At 39.0% G+C, this 19389-nt stretch overlaps 1 protein-coding gene across 22 annotated transcripts in view; it reads left to right on the top strand.

Annotated features, from left to right (window-relative positions):
- LOC101789224 (discoidin, CUB and LCCL domain-containing protein 2-like) overlaps positions 1–19389 on the top strand; it is an 84936-nt gene that overhangs the window by 40122 nt on the left and 25425 nt on the right. The window lies entirely within an intron of this gene.

Here is a 19389-nt window from a genome sequence, read left to right as displayed (position 1 = left end):
ACCAGACACATATATTTAGTAAATAGTAGTTATCATTGTACTCTTGTTTAAAAAGTCGTTCTCAATTATAGCTGCATACTACAGGTCTTCTGAGACTTAAAAAAAAAAAAACAAACACATTGTATATGTGGTTCCCGTCATAGACCAGCTGAATTAGAATTGATTGAGTGAAACCAAGATCTCAGTATGATAAAAGTTTTTCAGGAAAATTTACTTTGCAACCAAAGTTTGGAACCTTTGGTTTAGAGATCAGTACCATTCTTAAGTTACTTAAGAAGTAAAATCTGAAAGATTTACAAGACAGTTTTGGTGAAGTAATGTTAAAAATTAAGAACTCTAGAATTTTCTTCGTTTAGAAACATTGATTAGTGCTGGTATGTAAAATGTCTTTTAGAACTATATAGGTATGTAGGATTCTGTTTTTTAATACACTGCATTCATTCTCAGGTCTCCCCATGTAGAGCCAGATCTTTGACCTCTCTTACACACCAGAGGAAAAATTTCTTCTGTGTTTCTCTGTTTGATGAGTGATAATCAGTTGTCTCTCATCAATTCTTGATTAACATATTAGCTTGATCACAACCTACATAGTTCCATCAATTTAAGGTATCTGATAACTCGTAGAAATTCAGATTATGGAGAATGTAGAAACAATTTCTGCTCTTACTAGTAGAAGACCACTAAATGGTAAATGCCTGCTGACAGTGCAGTAGAGGGGGGGCACTATCACTGAACATTCTTGAAACAACATTGAGAAAAGGTGAGTCCCAGCCTAGTCGCCTATAGTACTTTACAAGTTGTAAAGGAGACAAAGAAATATGTTTTACTGACTCTATAGAAAAAGTGGCTTCATTTCTTTAACATTCAGATATCATTTAAAAAAGAGAGATGGAGGAGCTATTGAACATTGAGGCGTATCAGCTAGAATAATGTGTTGGTCTTGTTGGATTCTTTTAAGACAAAGTCTCAATGCAGTCCAAGCTGGCCTTGAACTCAAGACAGTCCTCCTGCCTCAGCCTCCCAAGTGCTGGAATTACTAGCATTTGTTTGTACCTGGCTCTTGTTTGATTCTTGATTCAAGTTAATTTTTAGAAGGAAGACATTTTTAAGATATCAGTGGTGCTGAAGGTGTAGGTCAGTGATAGAGTGCTCACCCAGCATGTGGACATCCCCAGATTTGGTCGCTAGCACCTCTCTCGCCTCTCTCTCACACACAAACACACTCTCTGTCTCACTCAGCAATTTTAAAGAGGAATTAGACATCCAGTGATAATAAAGAATGATAATTGTAGATGTGATAATGTTATGTTTTTATTGTAACTTGTTAGAGACATTCTGAAGTTCAGTTCAAATGTCAAGGGTATATTTTTAAATATTTCTGGACCACGAAAAGGCAAGCAAAACAGGGTGGCACATTTGGAAAGCTGAATGCAGGACACAAGAGTTGTTATGCTTTTCTCTTATTGTGTTGTTTTGAATATTCTTGTAGTGAAATGTTTTTAAAATCAAAAGACAAGGGAATTGTCTTTGGACAGTAAACAATGATTCTGCTAGAGGGAAAAAGTGACATGGGAACAATTTGGGCTTCAGATTTAAATTTCTGGGGTTCTGTAATCATGGCTTCAGGAGTTTCTTGCTGTGGGTCCGTCCTGCAAGGCATTGACCCTACCCAGGTTGCAGAGTTGTCTCCTGTACCTTAGGAAGGGCAAGTGAAAGAAAATAGTGTCTTGCCTGGCATGTTGAATGAATCGTAGCTGTTCCTTACTTGCATTGAGTGTGCTTTTCCTTTAGTCTCTCTTCATCTGAATGAATACAAAGCTACAGAAAGATCAAAGGGCTGGTGATGATAGTTGCATCTGAACTTAGTTTGTTATGCTTCCCATGGCCCATATTCTCCTGAGTCCTCTGTTCTGATAATCACCGATGGTTATTGAGAGGAAAGCAAGTTTCCTTGCATACTACAGGGAAGATCATTTAAGAACAGTCCTGGTTGAGTTGGGTATGGTAGTGCATTCTTGTAATCTCAGCAATTGGAAATCTGATGCAGAGGATTGTTGCAAGTTGGAGACCAGCCTGGGCTACAGAGTGAGCTCAGAGGCAGCCAGAATTGCATAGCAGTTCTTAGAAAGCATATCTTAAAAAGACAAAAAAAGAAAGAGAAAGAAAGAAAGAAAGGAAGAAAGAAAGAAAGAAAGAAAGAAAGAAAGAAAGAAAGAAATTCTCTTTAACATAAACCTACATAGAAACATAGGGTTCAATATTCAAGTGATAATGATACCAGATCTTTTTCCCTTTGTTTTTTCTAACTTCCCCTTCCAGAAAGACACAAGTCCAAATGAGCTCCATTTCACTAGAATGATAGATCCTATTGGTATAAAAATAGGTTTTAATTTTATGTTTATTTCAAAAATTTTTGGGCTGAGAATTTAGCTCAGCAGTTCAAATGCTTGCCTGATATGTGAGGTTGTGAGTTCAATGCCCAGTATCAAAACAACAAATAAATAAACAAATAAAAAGAATTTTTCCCAAGAGAGATGTTATTATGGAATAATAAATAAAAGATTATTTAGGGGAAATTATTTCTCAAGGAATAATTTATAAAAATCATAAGCTTAAAGAATATATGGCAGTTAGGCAGCTATTTCATGTTCTCTTAGGGCTAATGTGTAATAATATTTAATACCATAATTATGATTTTATACGACTACTTTCTGAATTGCTAAACTGTACAGTAATTTTTGTGGAATAACTCCCTGCATTAGTAGGACTAATTTCACTTGGAGACATTGCTAGGTTGTATATGTTTAATGTAGGAATTATTGGCTGTCTGTACCTGACTTCTGTTGCTTTTTAGGTACACTGTATTAGAATGGGAAAGTTTTATGAAGTCTTGAATTTCCCTTTTCCTTTCTTCCTTTCTCCTCTCCTCTCTCCTGGCCTCCCGTCCTTTCCCCTCACTTTCCTGCTCTTCCCCTCCTTTCTGGTCTCCTTCTCTGTGTCCTTCCTTTCCCTTTCCTTCCCTTCTCTTTCCTTTAGATTGAACTCAGGGTTTTGCTTTATTTTGAGACAGAGTCTTGCGGAGTTGCCCAGGGTGGGTGTAAACTAGTTATCCTCCAGTCTTGGCCTCCCAGATACACCATGCCCCACTTACTTCTCCTTTTTAATTATTTCCTAATTCCCAGTATCTGAGCTACAGTAAATTACTCCAGAAATATAAAAATAAAAGTATAAAAATTATTTATTGTATCAATTAGGCTTTGCTAGAGGAACAGACTTAATATCTCTAATATTTTTTATATTTATATAAAGTATATAAAATGTGTATATATATATATATATATATATATATATATATATATGTATATGATCTATGAAGGATACACAAGGGAGGCTTACCGTGGCTGCCTGTAGAGTCGGAGTAGGAGAAAAGCTGTGTAGGTGCTGGAGAGCTGGAGGATCGAGTCAAAAGTTGATGCCGGGAGCTCACTGCAGAGTCCCCTGCACCTCAGGAAGCTGAAGGGCCCATATTGGCAGGTAAAAGAGGCTCTGGAACGCTGAAGAGTCTGTGCTGGAAGCCTACAGACTGACGTTCCAAAGGCAAGAAGCAAGTAGCAAGCCTTTCTCCTGCTTTTCCTTTTCCTTCTATGAGCCTTTGCCTGGTGGGTCTCCCTCTTGAGGAAGTACATCATCCAAGACACATCTGTAACTGTGCCGTGCTGTCCTACTAGGCACTTCTTACTCAAGTTGACACCACAGTTTACTATCAATTTATTATTATTAATGTGACCTACATATTTTATCTCTCGTAACTTTTTTCTCAACATTTAGGCATCTTTTCCTGTAGGTCTATAAACATTAATCAGTATCATGCCCCCATAGACATTACTGATAATGAGTCCAAAGATAGAATTTTAAAACTGTTAAAAATCAAACTTTTACTTACCTGTAACCTTTTTCCATTTTTATATGTTTTCTTCTTGACTTTGTTCAAAAATTTCCATTAATGAACTTTTTTTGAGGAGGGAGATTCTAGGTGGGTCTATAAAAAGAGAGCATTAAGTCTAGTGGGGGGGGCTGGGGGTTTAGCTCAGTGGCATAAAGTCTTCCTGGAAGCGAGAGGTTGTGAGTTTGATCCCTAATACCGCCCCCCAAAGTCTAGTGGGTTGTTGGGAGCCTGCCATATTACCCATGAGAATATAGCCACAAGATGGCACCCGCCTGCCGCCTCCGCCGCTCCCCCGCCCATTGTGTGCCCAAGATGGCACACACATCCTGCTTCCTGGTTCTTGCTCCGCTTACTGTCCCCGCCATATATGGTAATGATTGATTGCTTCCTTGTTGCCGCCCAATGGCCTGTCCCCACGTGTAATCCCATGATTGGATAACATTAGCTATATAAGCCCAAGTATAGGAAGTGCCCGACGCACAACACGGAAGAAGCAGTCGAGGACGGACATGTATTGAGGTTGTTGCCCAGTCAATAAAGGTGCTTGCAGAGGCTGAGTGTTCGTGTGCTCCATTCCACGGGACGGAAGCGGCTCCGGACAGTGGGTATTACAAGAAAAGGAAGGAATTTAAAAGTGTTTATATCAATGTGTTCAAAATTAAAGAAATACATTCTTATAACTTCATTCAAGATACTGGTTTAATTCATGTCCCTTAAACTCTCAGGTAATTTTTATAAAGAAAGAAACTGAGGTCTTCAGAGCTTTATTTCTGTACTATTTGTCTCTATAGTATGCTTTGGTCTTCCTGTTGTAAGAGAAAAAAATAACTTCTCTTTTTGTTTACCATTAAACCTCTTTGAAAAACATTAGAGTAATATTGTATATGGTCATGATAGCTAACATGTTTCAAAATTCTTAATTCTTTATGAGCTCTGTGTAATAATAAAAATAACTATCATGCATGCACTGCTTGCTGTGTGACAAGTATTATTTGTTTAAAGTGCCTGAATCAGGTAACTTCAGTCTTTACTAGAACCCTTGAAGTCAATACTAGTACTCTATTTACTGTTGGGAAAACTATAGCACAGAGAGGTTAAGTAACTGGTTTGATATCCTGCAGCTAGCAAATGGCTACAGAGAGTTTAAAACTAGGAAGCCTAGTTCTGGAATTGGTGTTTCTTACCTTTTGATATGTACGATTTCATTGTATCCTACATGAGTCTGCAGTGTATTCTATATTACTTCCGTAAAACAGAAATATCAGAGAAGACAAAATCAACTTGACTGTAACTATATAATATTCAGGGTTTGAACTGAGGTCTGAGTATTCATAAAACCCATGATCTCAACGGTGGATGACTTACTTTCTTTTTACTTCTTAATATTTTACAATCTGGTTCCTCCAATTGTTGAAATTAATAACTTTTTAAGTGAGCTTAAACTCTTAGCTCATAACTTTAGCAGTTTCAAACTTAACAGAAAAGTTGCAAGAATAGGATAAAAAATTTCCATATACATTTTATCTAGATTTTACTTTCTTAACATTAAGATTTTATCTTTTTTCCCTAAACTGATAGTAAGTTTTGTCCATGTTGTCCTCTCGCTTCTGTGCATTAAAATGTTTAGTTCCTTAAAAGTAAGGACATTGACTTTCCATAAGTTACATAGATCATAGAACTATTATTGAAATTAGCATTGATGTCATATTCAGGTTTCTCCTGTTATCCAAGTAAGGTGCTTTATATTATGAAGAAAGACTTGATAATATATTTTATTCAATATCCACATCTTTTTAATCTCCAATACTGGGCAGATTTTGTTTTGTTTTGTTTTGTTTTGTTTTGTTTTGTTTTGTTTTGTTTTGTTACGGGGGATTGAGCTCGGGACCTTGCGCCCAGCTCTGGGCAGATTATTAAAAGAAAGGGCAGTTGTTTGGTTTCTTTTTATGTTTCATATTGGCAGTTTTGAAGAGCATTGGGTTATTTTTTAAGGCTGTTCCTTAATTTAGTTTATTTGATACTTTCTTGTGATTGTATACAGTTCACAGATTTTTGATGGGAGCCCCTCAGATTTGATCCTCTCAGTGCTTCATATCACGACACATGTTGATTTGTTTTGTTATTGATATTTTCTTGTCTAATGTGTACCCCAAGTATCTACACCATAGCTATCTTTTTCTTCACAAGCAGTACCTATCTTATGAGATTGTCTGAAATAATGTAAATTTATACCCACTAGTTTTAAGATCCATTAATGATTCTTATATGTTAGATATAATTGCCACATGATTTTCTAATTTCATCATTTCTTTTATGTTTATTAGTTTTTTTCTTCCGTTGAAAAAGGCAGCTTTCTTTTTTTTCTCACATTCATTGGTTCTCACATGCATAAGAACTTAGTGGATTCTCATTGACCTTTTACTGTTATTATTTATTATATTGTTCATATTGTCCCGGGTTTCCAGTGGGAGCCTCTTCACACCATCTCCACTGTGATGTCCTTGAGTGTTTCCTTACATCCTAGCATAGGATAGTCCAGCTTTCTTCTTAATTGTGCTTTGCCTACCCCAGACCTATAATCAGGCATTTTCTTGAGGAATTATGAGTACAGTGTCTGGTTGCAAATCATTGTATGGTTCTGGCTAACATGTCCTCTCAACAGACAGATCTGGTATATCTGTTTTTATATCCCACTTACAGTTATTTAAAAACATGAGTTCATGCTGGTATTTTGAATCCTTATCTAACATTATAGGGTTCATTCTATCATTTCTTGTGCATATTTGTCGCTCATTTCTCTGACAGTGAGATATCTGCTTCTTATGATCTCTTAATATATTTTAGTTTTTCAGCCTGTGTTTGGGGAAAGTTCAGAACTCCTAATAACCCTTAGCTTAGCATCTCTTCACTTCAGTGCTAAACACTGTCTCAACCGTGCACAAAATTAATGTGGGCTCTCTTTCCCTTTAGCCACCTTCAAATCTTAAATTGTGTTGTTGTTTATGTGAGGTACCATTTAATCCACTTGTTTTTGTTCATATTTCATTATGAGTTTTTACTTACATCCTTGTTTTCAATATGTGGGACATTAACCTGGTCTTCAAAGTCAAAGCAGACCTACAGCTGTGCACTCAGGGAGGCGGCAGCCTCCCAGGCAGCCTGCTGCTTTTATTCTTCTGATCTGCATCTGCCTGTCTGCTCTGACCAACCAGTTGTGCTAGTCTTTCTCCATCTGGTCTGCACTTTCTTTGTACAAGTGATGTATTTCTGTTTTCTCTTTCCTCCTGCTGTTTTGTACATAACCCAACATGCTGTCAAAACACCCTTTGCTTTGTCTTCCCTGTTTACAATGTATCCTTGAAATCATTCCCTGTCACTTCACGGACATTGCTCTTACCATTTTTAGAGGTAAACTGAATTTTATAGTTTAATGTAATCATTCTTTTATGTATGAACATTTTGATTGTTTTCATTATTTTCCAGATGCTGGATTTTTGCATTTTTTGAAAAGTGACTATAAAGTAGTCCCTAAAGTGCAATTGCTAGGTGAAAAGGTAAAACGTATTGCCAAATTCCCTTCTATATAGGTTGGGCAGATTTTAACTAGCAGTTCAAAAGAATGTCTGTTCCCCATAGTCTTTCCAGTATAATAATATGTTATCGTGCTTTTTAAGTCTTGCCAGTTGATAAGTGAGAAATAGTATGCTGGCATAGTTGTAATTTGCATTTCTTTGAACTGTGATTGAGGTTGAATTGTTTTCATATTTGAAAAAAATTTTTTTTATTTTTGACTATGTCTTTTGCTCACTTTTGCATCAAGTTTTTCAGCCCTTTGTGTCTTTCAGGTTTTAGGAAATTTCTTACAATCCTTAAGGGCTGTTACTATCTGTGCTGGTTACTTTTCTCTCATTGCCGAGACAGAATACCCAACACCCAAGTTAAGGAAGGAAATACTTACTTAGCTCATAATTTGTGAACATTTCAGTCCATATTCAGCTGACTCATTGCAAAGTGGCACATGCACAGGGCAGCAGTGCATAGTGGCTGGGAGACAGCAAAAGCAAGAGCAAAAGGGACAAACATGAGAGAGAAGTATTCTTTCTGTCTTTACATTGTAGGTGGGCCACACCCACCCTAGAATTGGTATAGCACTCACACTCGTAATCCCAGCATTGGACCAGGAATCAATCACAAGTTCTACAAGCTACCCCCATGGCAGTGTGAGGCTTTGGGGGACATGCAGGCATAAAACCATGGCAGTATCTATGTGATATGTGGTATAGATAATTTCCCCTAATTTGTCAGTTGTCTTTTGACTTTGTTTTTGGAGCTTGTTTGTGGGGGTTTTGTGTGTGTGTGTGTGTGTGTGTGTGTGTGTGTGTGTGTGTGCGCGCGCGAATGCGTATGTGTGTTTACTGTGCAAACTTTTAAAAGTATGGTAAGATTCATTCTCTTTTCTCTTACTGCATCTGGATCCTAATTTACAGTTAAAAAAACAATTCCATAGATACCATTTAAAAGAGTTTACACATTTTTTCCTAGTGTGATTATATAGTTTGACCTTTTTATATTTAGGCTCATGGTACATGTGTCATTTTTGTTTTTGTTTTTCTTTTGTGTATTATACAGATTATTGCAGATCTGATTGTATGTTTTTCAGCTGATTAGTCACTTGCCACACCACTGAGTGCTTGAAGCCTTTATCTTTCTCCAGTGGTTTGAAATATTTTATTATCTACTTAGTTTCTGAATGCTCTTGTGTCTATTTCTTGACTTTCTCTAATCTATTCTTGGCTTTCTCTAATATTCCTCAACTGTCCATATAGCAGAACCTCACATTTTCAATTACAGAGGCTTTATGGTGTGGGGGATTTTTTGTTTGTTTTTTTTTGGTACGGGAATCTAACTCATGACCCCACAACTGCGAGGCAGGTGCTTATGTCATTCCAGAAATGTTCATTGGACCATTTTTGCCTATTTGCCCATAAGAAGTTTCATATAAACTTACATAACTTTGTAAAATAGCTTGTTGATAGTTTGCGGTAATTGTGTTATATGTAAGTTGCATTGGGTGTTATGGCATCTTATTTAAGAACATCAGTGATTTCATGTTGTCTTTTTTACTTTTATATTTATTTATTTATATTTGGTACCGAGGATCAAACTCACGACCTCGCGCTTACAAGGCAGGCACTGTGCCACTGTGCTATGTTCCTGGCCCTTGAGTTTTTTTTAAACCTTATAAATAAAATATTTATCATTTCTACCACTCATTCACCCATTCAGATACTTTTTATTGAACATCTGTCATGTGCTAGGATGTAGAGAGATGTGAAAGCAGTGGTCTTATTGTCAGCAATGCCTGCCCTGAATCCACATTTTTTAAAAAATTGAACTCATGACCTCACACTTGCCATGCAGGCTCTATACCACTTGAGTTAAGTTCCTGGCCCCACATCTTAACTATTTTCCAGGAACATTTTATTATACAACTGTTTTTGCTGCTTGCACTTGCAAGTCTTTGACTGTATTTACAGTTTTCTTCTGCCTGTGACATTTGTACTTAACTTTTTTACTTTATGTACTTTTCATATTCTGCACCTGTCATGTTGTCTTTCAGTAGTGTTTTAAATTTTATCTCATGTAAGGTTTACACATTTTTTTTTGTTAAACTTACTCCTAAATATTGTGTCTTCTTTAATACTTTTACAAGTGGAGGTGTTTTTGTGGGTGTTTTTTTTTTGTTTGTTTTGTTTTGTTTTTTTGTCACTGTTTTTTCTAATAGGTTCCTAGTTATGTGAAGGTTAGATTTCTATATGTTGATTTTATAGCCTGTTTATTTTATTGATTTTTTAAATTGTTTCAGTTTTATTACTCACTGCATAGGAATTTTCACATGCAGAGTCCCAGCTGCAAATGCAGTTTTGTTATTTATTACTTTCTGTGTTTGAACTATCCCTACGTTCCTGAGATGAATCCTACTTGTCATGGTGTATAACCTTCTTGATGATTTGCTGCTGTATTCTGTTTGCAAATATCTCATTGAGGATGTTTGTCATTTATTCCATTAGGGACATTGACCTGTAGTTTTCTTTTTTGGTTAGACCTTCACTGGCTTTGATATCAGAACAATGTTTGTTTCGAGGAATGAGTTTAGAATTGTTTCCCTTTCCAATTTCATGAAAAATTTTGAAGAATAGTGGCATTGGAATGTCTCTAAATTTCCTTAGAATTCAACAGTAAATCCATCAGGACCTGGCATTTCTTTGTTAGCACGTTTTTAATTACATGTTCAATTTCATCAGTTACAATTGGGGCTATTTAGGATCGTTGTATCTTCTTGATTCAGCTTTGCTAATTCATATATATGTAGGAATCTCTACATTTCTTTTGTGTTTTCCATCTTACCAGAATTCATTTTCTTGAAGTAGGTATTAATAATCTTCTGGATTTCTGTACAATCTGTGATGATTTCTCCCTTATTGCATGGATTTGAGTCTTTCCTTTTTTCTGTAAGATTGGCTAAGGGTTTGTCAGTTTTATTTAATCTTTCAAAGAATCAGCTCTTCGATTCATTGATTCTTTGTATTATTTTGTTAGTCTCCATTATGTAATTTCTGCTCTAATCTTCATGACTTTCTCCCTTGCATGAAGTTTGGGCTTGACTTCTTCTTTAACTGCTACAAAGTTGCAGTTCACATTAGGTTATTTATTTCACCTCATTCTGTTTTTCTGCTGTGGTATTTATCATTATAAAATCCCTAGTAGGACTGCTTTCATTATGTCCAGTAAGTTCTGGATGTTGTACTGGAATTATCCTTTAATTATAGAAACTGTAATTTCTTCTTTAACTTCCTGTGACCCCTTGGTTTTCCAGGAAGGTGTTATTTAATTTCCACGTATTCATGCAGTACTCTTGGTTTCTTTCTTCCATTGATTTGCAGTTTCATTGCACTACAGTCTGATGATGCTAATGGAATTATTTCAGTACCTTTGCATTTACTTAAGCATTTTCTGTGTGCTGTCTGTTTTGGAGAATATGCTGTTTGCAGCTGAGAAGGATGTGTATTCTTTTATTGTGGGCTCAACATCCTAAATGTCTACTAGATGCATTTGCTCACAGGCTTAATTTAGTTCAGATAATTAAATAATCGAATTCTGTTGAATTTTTTTTCTTGTTGATCTATTTGTGCCATTAGTATTTGGTGATTCCCCCATTATGATTGTATTAGTATTTACTCAATTTTTATGTCGGTTAATATTTGTTGTATATAGATGGGTACACAAAATATATATGTTTGGTGCACACATATATTTATGATTGTTATCTCTTCCCCTTGGATTATTCCCTTAACAAGGCTGTAGTTATTTTCTTTGTCTCTCTTGATCAGTTTTGGCTTGAAATCTGCTTTGTCTGCAAATAAAATAGCTTCCTCTGCTTTTTTCTGGGTTCCTGTTGCATGGAATTTTGTTTTCCATCCTTTGATTTTCAGTTTGAATTTCCTTTTAATTACATGTGCTTTTTGTATGCAGCATATTGTTGGAGCTTATTTTTTGATGTATTCTGCCAATCTATTTCTTTGACTGGTGAATGTAGACCCATTAATATTGCTAGCTATAACTGATATGTTTTACCTTATCTTTGTTTTGCTATTTTCCTGATGTGGGTTCTCTGTGTTTCCCCTCTATTTAATTATTTGCCTTGCCTGATGGATTCATTTTGCTGGGATTCATGGAGTTGTAGCCTTCACTGTCTTTTTTAGACATTTTGACCTTTTAAACATTTTGGAGTGCTGGTTTGGTGGTTATGAATTTCTTCAGGTTTTTGTTTCATTGGAAGTATTTCTTCATGTATTTTGAAAGTTAGTTTTGTGGGTATATCAATCTGGGTTGGAGGTTGTTTTCTTGTTGGGTTGAAGTTCTAAATTGTCCTTGACTGAAGGTTTCTTTTCAGAGGTCTGCTGTGATTTGGAAAGCTTTTCCTTTATAGTTGATTTATTTCTTTTCTCGAATGGCTTTTAATCTGATGCGTTGAAGTTCTGGAATCTTGCCAAGACATAATATTGGAACAGTTTTTTTTTTGTTTGTTTTTTGTTTTTTCTCGATATGGCTAATTTTTGTTCTATAAGCCTCATTTATTTGTATGTCAAATGCTTTTTCCATGCTTGAGAAGTTTTCTTCATTACTTCTGTAAACAGGTTTTTTGTGTCCTTTGCCTTATTTCAGGCTTTTATTTTGACTCTTATCTTACTCTCTGCATCACTAGCAGCAGTTGGATTGATTTTCCATAGTTCTTTGCCATTTTTAAGAAATCTTTCTAGTCATGATGCTAATTGCAAGCCTGTCTTGCAGTCCTGTCTTCTAAATCTGACATTCTGTCCTCAAGATTGTTTAATTTTGCTGTGTATACTTTAACTAGAATTTTTAATCTCTTGGATATCTGATTGAATCTGTTCCATAGATTCCATTTCTTTACTGTATTATACACTTAAGCTTTCTTTCATTTTCTTATGCTCCTTTATTTTTTAAATCTGTATGTTCTCTACATTCACTAATCCTGCCCTTTATTACGGTAATCATCTCTGAAGTTACCTGAGAAATTGTTTCTGATTTAAGTTTTTCCCAGAGCCTCCTCCATCTGCTTTTTTACCTTTATTGTTACCACTTCAGAGAGTCTAGGTGCAGCTGGCTTTTGGGTTTTGAGTCTGTTGCAAGATCCTATTTGTTTTGGTTTTTGAGGATGAGGAATTGCTACCTAATTGACCTTGAAATGCCCCTGGCCTGAAGTATTGTTTATGACCCTCAGGCGGTCTCAGTCTTGGCATACAAACAAAATCAACTAATTGGAACAGTGTATCACCTTATGTAACTATAGCAATAAGCACACCTTTGAAAATCAGAAATGTGGTTTAAATCATTCACTTACCACCTTTAATCATGTGAACAAGGTTTGTAGTGTTTTGTTTTGTTTTTTTAAATCAGTATCAAGGATGGAACTCATGACTGCCTGCTTGCAAAGCAGGTGCTTATGCTGCTGAGCAAAATTCCCAGCCCAAGCTTTAGAGTTATATAACAAAAATTGAAAACAGATTATAAAATTGTATACATAGTAAATATTCCCTCTGTGGCAATTTTACCCTCGGGAGAAAATTTAAAAGAGATTAGAGAAAAAAATAGAGCAAAAGAGAAGGGATTAGAATAAAGACTGGGGAACAAAACGATTAGAAAACCTTTGGGAACTGGTGAAAAAAGCAGAAGGGAAGCAGGGAGAAACAAGAACAGAGCAGAGTAACGACAAAAAGAAATAAAGAAACAGTGTTCTTGGAGAAAAACATGAACAATCATGAAAAAAATATTTTTAAATGAAGAAATAATATTTAAATGCAAAGAAAGTAAAGCAGAAAAAAAAAATCAAAAAGCCCACTCTAGGAATAGTCTGCTGTCCCTGGTAGACAGAGGGGAGAGAGAAAACCCAGATCTGTATCAGTTGATCCTGCAACCCAGCAGTAGAATTACAGCAGCAGTGGGTGAGGCCAGGAAACCTGGGTCTTTAATTCCACCAAAGTTGGGGCTGCTTCTGGTTTGTGACTGGGAGGCTGAAATCTGAGCAGCATGCAACTCTCCAAGTTCCTCCTGCTGGCTTGAGCTTGGCCCTCTGACACTGGGAGCCGCTAGATGGAGCCAACCCAAAGTTGGTCTGGATTCTGATTTCCCTTGACCTCTCTATGAGATGGTGACTGGCCGGTCACTCTTTCCTGGGGGACAGCTGAACCCAAATAACACACTGGCCCCTGCTGCCCACAGTGCCCACTGCTCCATTCCACTGGCATTTTTTCTCCATAGATGCCTCTGAGTTGCCAGTAGTCACGGTGCTTCTGCAGATTCCAGCTGCCCTCCTGTGTCTGGAGCTGGGGCTCAGGGAGAAAGCACCGCTTGCCACCTCCCTCTTTTATGTTGAGGCCCCCTTCTTGGCTCACTCTTGGTGCTTCAGTTCTTACTCAGATCCTTGCTGGGTCCTAGTATCGCATTTGCCTCCTCTCCGTCTTACTCAGGTTGCTGTATTCCTGCATTGGGACTCCATATCTTAGAGAGGTTTGACTTACCCATTTTTAATAGTGTCCTTATCTCTTGCCACCTATGTAACATACAGTGAACTCTTGTAATTTTTTTTTGTTTTCTTTCCTATTTCCTATAATCGGAATATAAATTTATAGCACATAGCATGTATGATTAAAGATTTTATATTTGTAAAAACTTTTATTTTAAAGAGATTAAGAAAAAGTACATCACAAAGCAGATCTGATCAGAACAATGTAAACAATACAATATTTCACAAGACAACCCGTAATAAACAGTAACTATCATAATGTCTCTTTCTTTGAAATAGGTGAGCATAACTTCATATACAGTAGTATCAAACATAACAAAATAATATAAAACCATTCAAAAGAATGAAAGAATTACAGGACATTCAGAACCAAAGCAGAGAACAAACAATGGCTATTATATTATCTCATGTTCCATAAAAAAAAATGTTTATACTATCACATATAATAAAATCCAATAAGATAAAATATGGTAGAACCAATGGAAACAGAAGAACAAAAGCATACTAGGACTTCAGAGTAAGATGATATTAAATCAGCACTGGCTATCACAATGTGTTGTGTACTTCAAAATAGCTCTTCATACCATCACATAACAAAAGCAAACAAACCAGGATAAAACCATTGCAGCTAATGAATGCAAACATTATAATGCTTCAAAGCAATGTAGTTAGGAATCATGATTACCATAAACTCTTATGTCCTCTTACCACTTCTTACACTAGGGAGATTATATGGTACATATGCATGTGGGTTTGATTTATTTCACTTATGGATATGGTCTCAAGTTGCATCCATTTATTTATAAATACCTCATTGTGATCATTCTTTATAGCTGATCCATTTCTCAGTGGATGGACAGTTAGGTTGTTTCCAAGATCTGGCTATTACAAATTGTGTTGCTATAAACATGGGTGCACATATATCACTGTGCTATGATGTTTTCAGTTCTTCTGGGACTATGCCTAGAAGTGCAATAGCTGGCTCGAATGGGACTTTGAATCCCAGCTTTTTGAGGAATCTCCAGATTGATCTCCACAGTGATTGCCCCAGTCTGCACTCCCACCACAGACCGCAGACCGCTGGCACACACTGGCGTGTTGTGGCAGGCGGGCAGCACGCCCTGGTGACATGCGGCAGGCTGTTGGCACTCGCCAGTAATACACATCAGGCCACAGGCGTGTGCTGTCAACAGGCCACAGGTCACCAGCCCACGCTGGAGAGTTGTGGTGTGCCGCAGGCGCCCACCAATTACAGGCAGCTGGTTACAGGCATGCGAGAGACAGCAGGAGGCCAATGAAGCGCCCCGGCGATAAGCGTCAGGCCGCTGGCGCATACTGGCTACAAATCGCAGTCCGCCAGCCCATGTTGGCGAGTTGCTGCAGGCTGCCGGCATGCGCTGGCAACAGGCGGCTGGCAGCAGGTGCCTGTTGGAGATAGACGGCTGGCCCACCCGCGCGCGCCAGTAACAGGCAGCTCGCCTGCAATGCGTGCTGGCGACAGGCATGTGGCACACGGCACACGCCATCGACTGGCAGCTGTCTGCCAGCATGTGCTGGTGATGGCGGTTAGCCGCTGGAGTGTGCTGTGACAGGCGGCGGGACGATGATATGCCCCTGTGACAGATAAAAAGGATGCCGGCACACACCAGCTACAGCCATCAGGCCACAAGCGTGCGCCATGACAGGAGGCTGGTCACCGGCGCACCTGGCGGCAGGCCAGCGGCGCGCACCGCCGACAGACCCCTGGTGCCAGCCCTTGCCAGCCACTCGTGACAAGCGATATGCAGCAGGCCGGCGGTGTGTGCCGGTGACAGACCGCAGGCCGCCTTTTATCTGTCCCCGGGGCATACCGTCGGCCTGCCGCCTGTCACCGTGGCGTGCTGGCAGCTTGTCCCCTGTTGCCAGCACACACAGGCAGAAAGCCGTTTTTTGGCAGCACGTGTCAGCGGCCTCCCACCTGTCACCCACCTGTCACCGGCACGTGCTGGCAGCAGGCTGCCTATCGACAGTGCGCGCCAAGCGCCTACAGCAACTCACCAGCACGGACCGGCGATCTGCAGTGTGTTGGCACGCACTGGCCACCTGCCGATTGACCTGGGTGCACCAAGGGCGTGCACTGGCGACTTGTGGCAACACCATAGCATGGGGCGCCAGCAAGCGGCGGGTTGTCACCGGCGCATATCATCAGCGTATGGTTTGTCACTCGCAAGCACAGGCCAGCTGCCACCTGTCACCGGCATGCCCTGGCGGACTGCCGCCTGTCTCAAGAACATCCTGGCATCCTGCTGCTTATTGCCCGCTAGCGCCATCAGCCTCACGCCCGTCACCGGGGCGCCCCTTCGGCATGCTGCCTGTGGCCGGTGCGTACCGGCTGACTGCCCCCAGTAACCGAACTGTGTCGTCTGCCTGCACCCTGTTGCTGGTGCATGCTGTGGCCTGTCATGACTCGCCAGCACGAGCTACCAGCCTGTGGTCTGTCTGTGGAATGTGCCGGTGGCCACCTGTCAACCACCCATGCCTGAGGACAGCCTGTCAGTGGCCCATGCCTGGGCCATCCCGCCCGTTGACTACCCACAGGTATCCAGCCATCTCTTGCTTGTGCGGTCTGGAGGCCTGCCACCTGTCGCTTGAGCGCGCCGGCAACTTCTTGGCCAGAACTGGCATGTGCCAGCGGCCGCTGACTGTCCCTGGCACATACTGGTGCACTCTTGTAACGAGCCTGCATCGGCTGGTGGCCTGTGATCTGTCAGTGGTGTGTGCCGGCAGTATGCCGACTTTCGCCAGTGCACCCTGTTGGCGAACTGCTTGTCACCGCCCAAAATCTATGGCCTGCTGCAACTCACAAGGGCGAGGCGGCGGCCTGCGGTCTGTCATCAGAACACACCAGTGGCCTGATGCCTGTCGCCGGCGAGCACCAGTAGTTTGCCACCTGTCACCGGCATGTGCCAGTGGCCAGTCGGCAGACTGCCACCAATCACCAGTGCGGGGCAGAGGTCAGTAGCATGTATTCAAAGCACGACGGCAACCCTCTGGCTCTGTTGCAAGCACCATCGACCTGCCAGCTGTAACTGGCGCATGCCAGGGGCCCTGCTGCCTGTTGCTGGCATGCTCTGGTGGCCAGTTTCCTGTTGGCAGCAAACACCAGTGGCCTGCTGCCTGTCGCTGGCGTAGGCAGGTAGCTTGCTACCTGTCACCAGCACATGCCGGCAGACAGCCACCAGTTGCTGGCATGTGCCGTGGCCCACATGCCTGTTGCCAGCACGCATTGCAGGCCAGTAAATCATACAAGTTATAAATATGATATGATAACACTAAATTAGCAGGCATGTGCATACATACACATGTACACACACTAACCCCCTTCATACCCAAACATTTATCAGTAAAACATTAGCTTTACCTTAGAATAAAAAGCAATAAAAATTTTTATAGTCTTGCAAATGTTTCAAATTAGCTTACAAGCAGGTAAATTAAGTGGAGTCTTTATCATTAATTTTAAATGCATACACTTCTATGCCAGGACTATATTGGTTGTCTTTATGAAGTAAACTTCAATTTAGCTGACATTAATATAAATTCCACAAAGTCCTATATTCCATAATTATTCCTAAAACTCCAAAAAATGGTAAGAATTACTATTATATAGAATCAATGCACATTTTAATATCATGACCTCAAGCAAGTAAGTTAAATGAATAAAGGTTTCTATTTGTCCTCAATCTAAGTGGTTTCACCAATCACTTTCTGAGGCAGGTGTTGCTGAGAGACATTCTGTTGGTATCAGCACTGGGAATATCTTACAATCCAGGCAGTGGCTGTATTAGTTTTTTATGCTTTCTAACTATGGAAACAATTTCCCTTTCCTTGAGGTTCCATGGCTTCGGTAGATGAACCTCAGAAAGACAACTGCCGTCAAGCCCTCTACCTCTGTTTTAGCTCTCACTGCTCACTGAAGAGGATTTAACTAGCTTATTTCTCTCAGCTGTCCTTTGGGCCCACCAACCCTCAGGATTTAGGAGTAAGAATTTTCGTGTCTATGAAGAGCAATGGTATTATGTGCAGAATCAGAGATTATTTTTGCATTATAATGCAGACATTATTAAGAACAATTCAGTACTGCCAATGTGGATTTCAAACAGATCAAATATTTGCAATTATATTACTAGAATACTCACTCCTTAATGAGTGACAAGGTAAGGGGTATGCAATCTTGCTTTTGTAAAAGTTATTATAAGAGTAATATGTTTTTCAGAGTTTATAGACATAATCCCCAAGCACACAAGATTCCAGCCTCTAACTTAGCACTGTAGCTAAAATAAGAAATGAATCAGAAGTGTGTTCTATATAATAAATTGTCTGGACTGGTCCACATCGTCTTGTGTTCTGAATTTGAATTAACATGCCGTGCTATTATCATCTAAAGAAAATCAACTAAAAAAGACCACGAACCCACTGACTGTGCATTATGAAATAGTTGGGTGGTATGTTTAAATGAGATCAAAAAGATAGTTACAATAGCTTTTCTGCTTCAGTTATTTATATGTATTAATACTGTTTTACTCAGATACAAAGTACACTAATTTGTCTCAGGATTCAGTTAATAAAACCCATATCCGAAATAGCATTCTTTGTTACTTCATTTAGAGAAAGAAATCCTACGTCATAAGATGCTATTGTTACACAGAACTAAGTCACTATTTGAAAAGGAACTTTACTTAGAATTGCATAAAATGTGTGTTTAAACATTTTCATTTGTTTATTTCATTGCTATTCTAAACAATAGACACCATATCTAGAACTACAGTATTGCCATATCATTATTTGCAATTCCAATCATTGTGTTTCATTTCTTCAATAATTGTATGTTAAACAATACCTGTATGATAGAAGCTTCTAGGTGCTCTGTTTGCATGAGTGAATGAAGCATATAGTATCTGTACTCTCAAGGAAGAACATTTTAAAAAGAACATACAATAAAGAATGAATAAAATAAAAAGAAACACAAATTGTTTTTATGTGACATGAGGCTAGATGGTAAGGAAAAATCACTTTTAGAACAGGTAAAATAGGTGCCTGAATGTGACACAATGTTATTTTAACTGAGACTTCTTTAGAAAGGCAGCATTTAATAAGAATTTAAGGTAGAAATATACACTAGTAAAAGTATTTATTTACTGGTTATAGACAACTCTAGTGTTTCCAAAACTCAACAAACAAGAAAGTAGTTGGATTGGAAAAAATAAAAGATAAAAAATTAAAATTAAGAATCCAAGTTATGTGGAACCTTGAAAGTAAAGACTTTTGTCCTTACATTAGAGAATGTAAAGAGCCACTG

This window comes from Cavia porcellus, unplaced genomic scaffold (assembly GCF_034190915.1).
Source record: "Cavia porcellus strain 051 isolate PalLab524CR breed Dunkin Hartley unplaced genomic scaffold, mCavPor4.1 scaffold_13, whole genome shotgun sequence".
NCBI lineage: Eukaryota > Metazoa > Chordata > Mammalia > Rodentia > Caviidae > Cavia > Cavia porcellus.
Note: the sequence above shows the minus strand (reverse complement) of the source record. Positions and strands in the feature narration are given on the sequence as shown.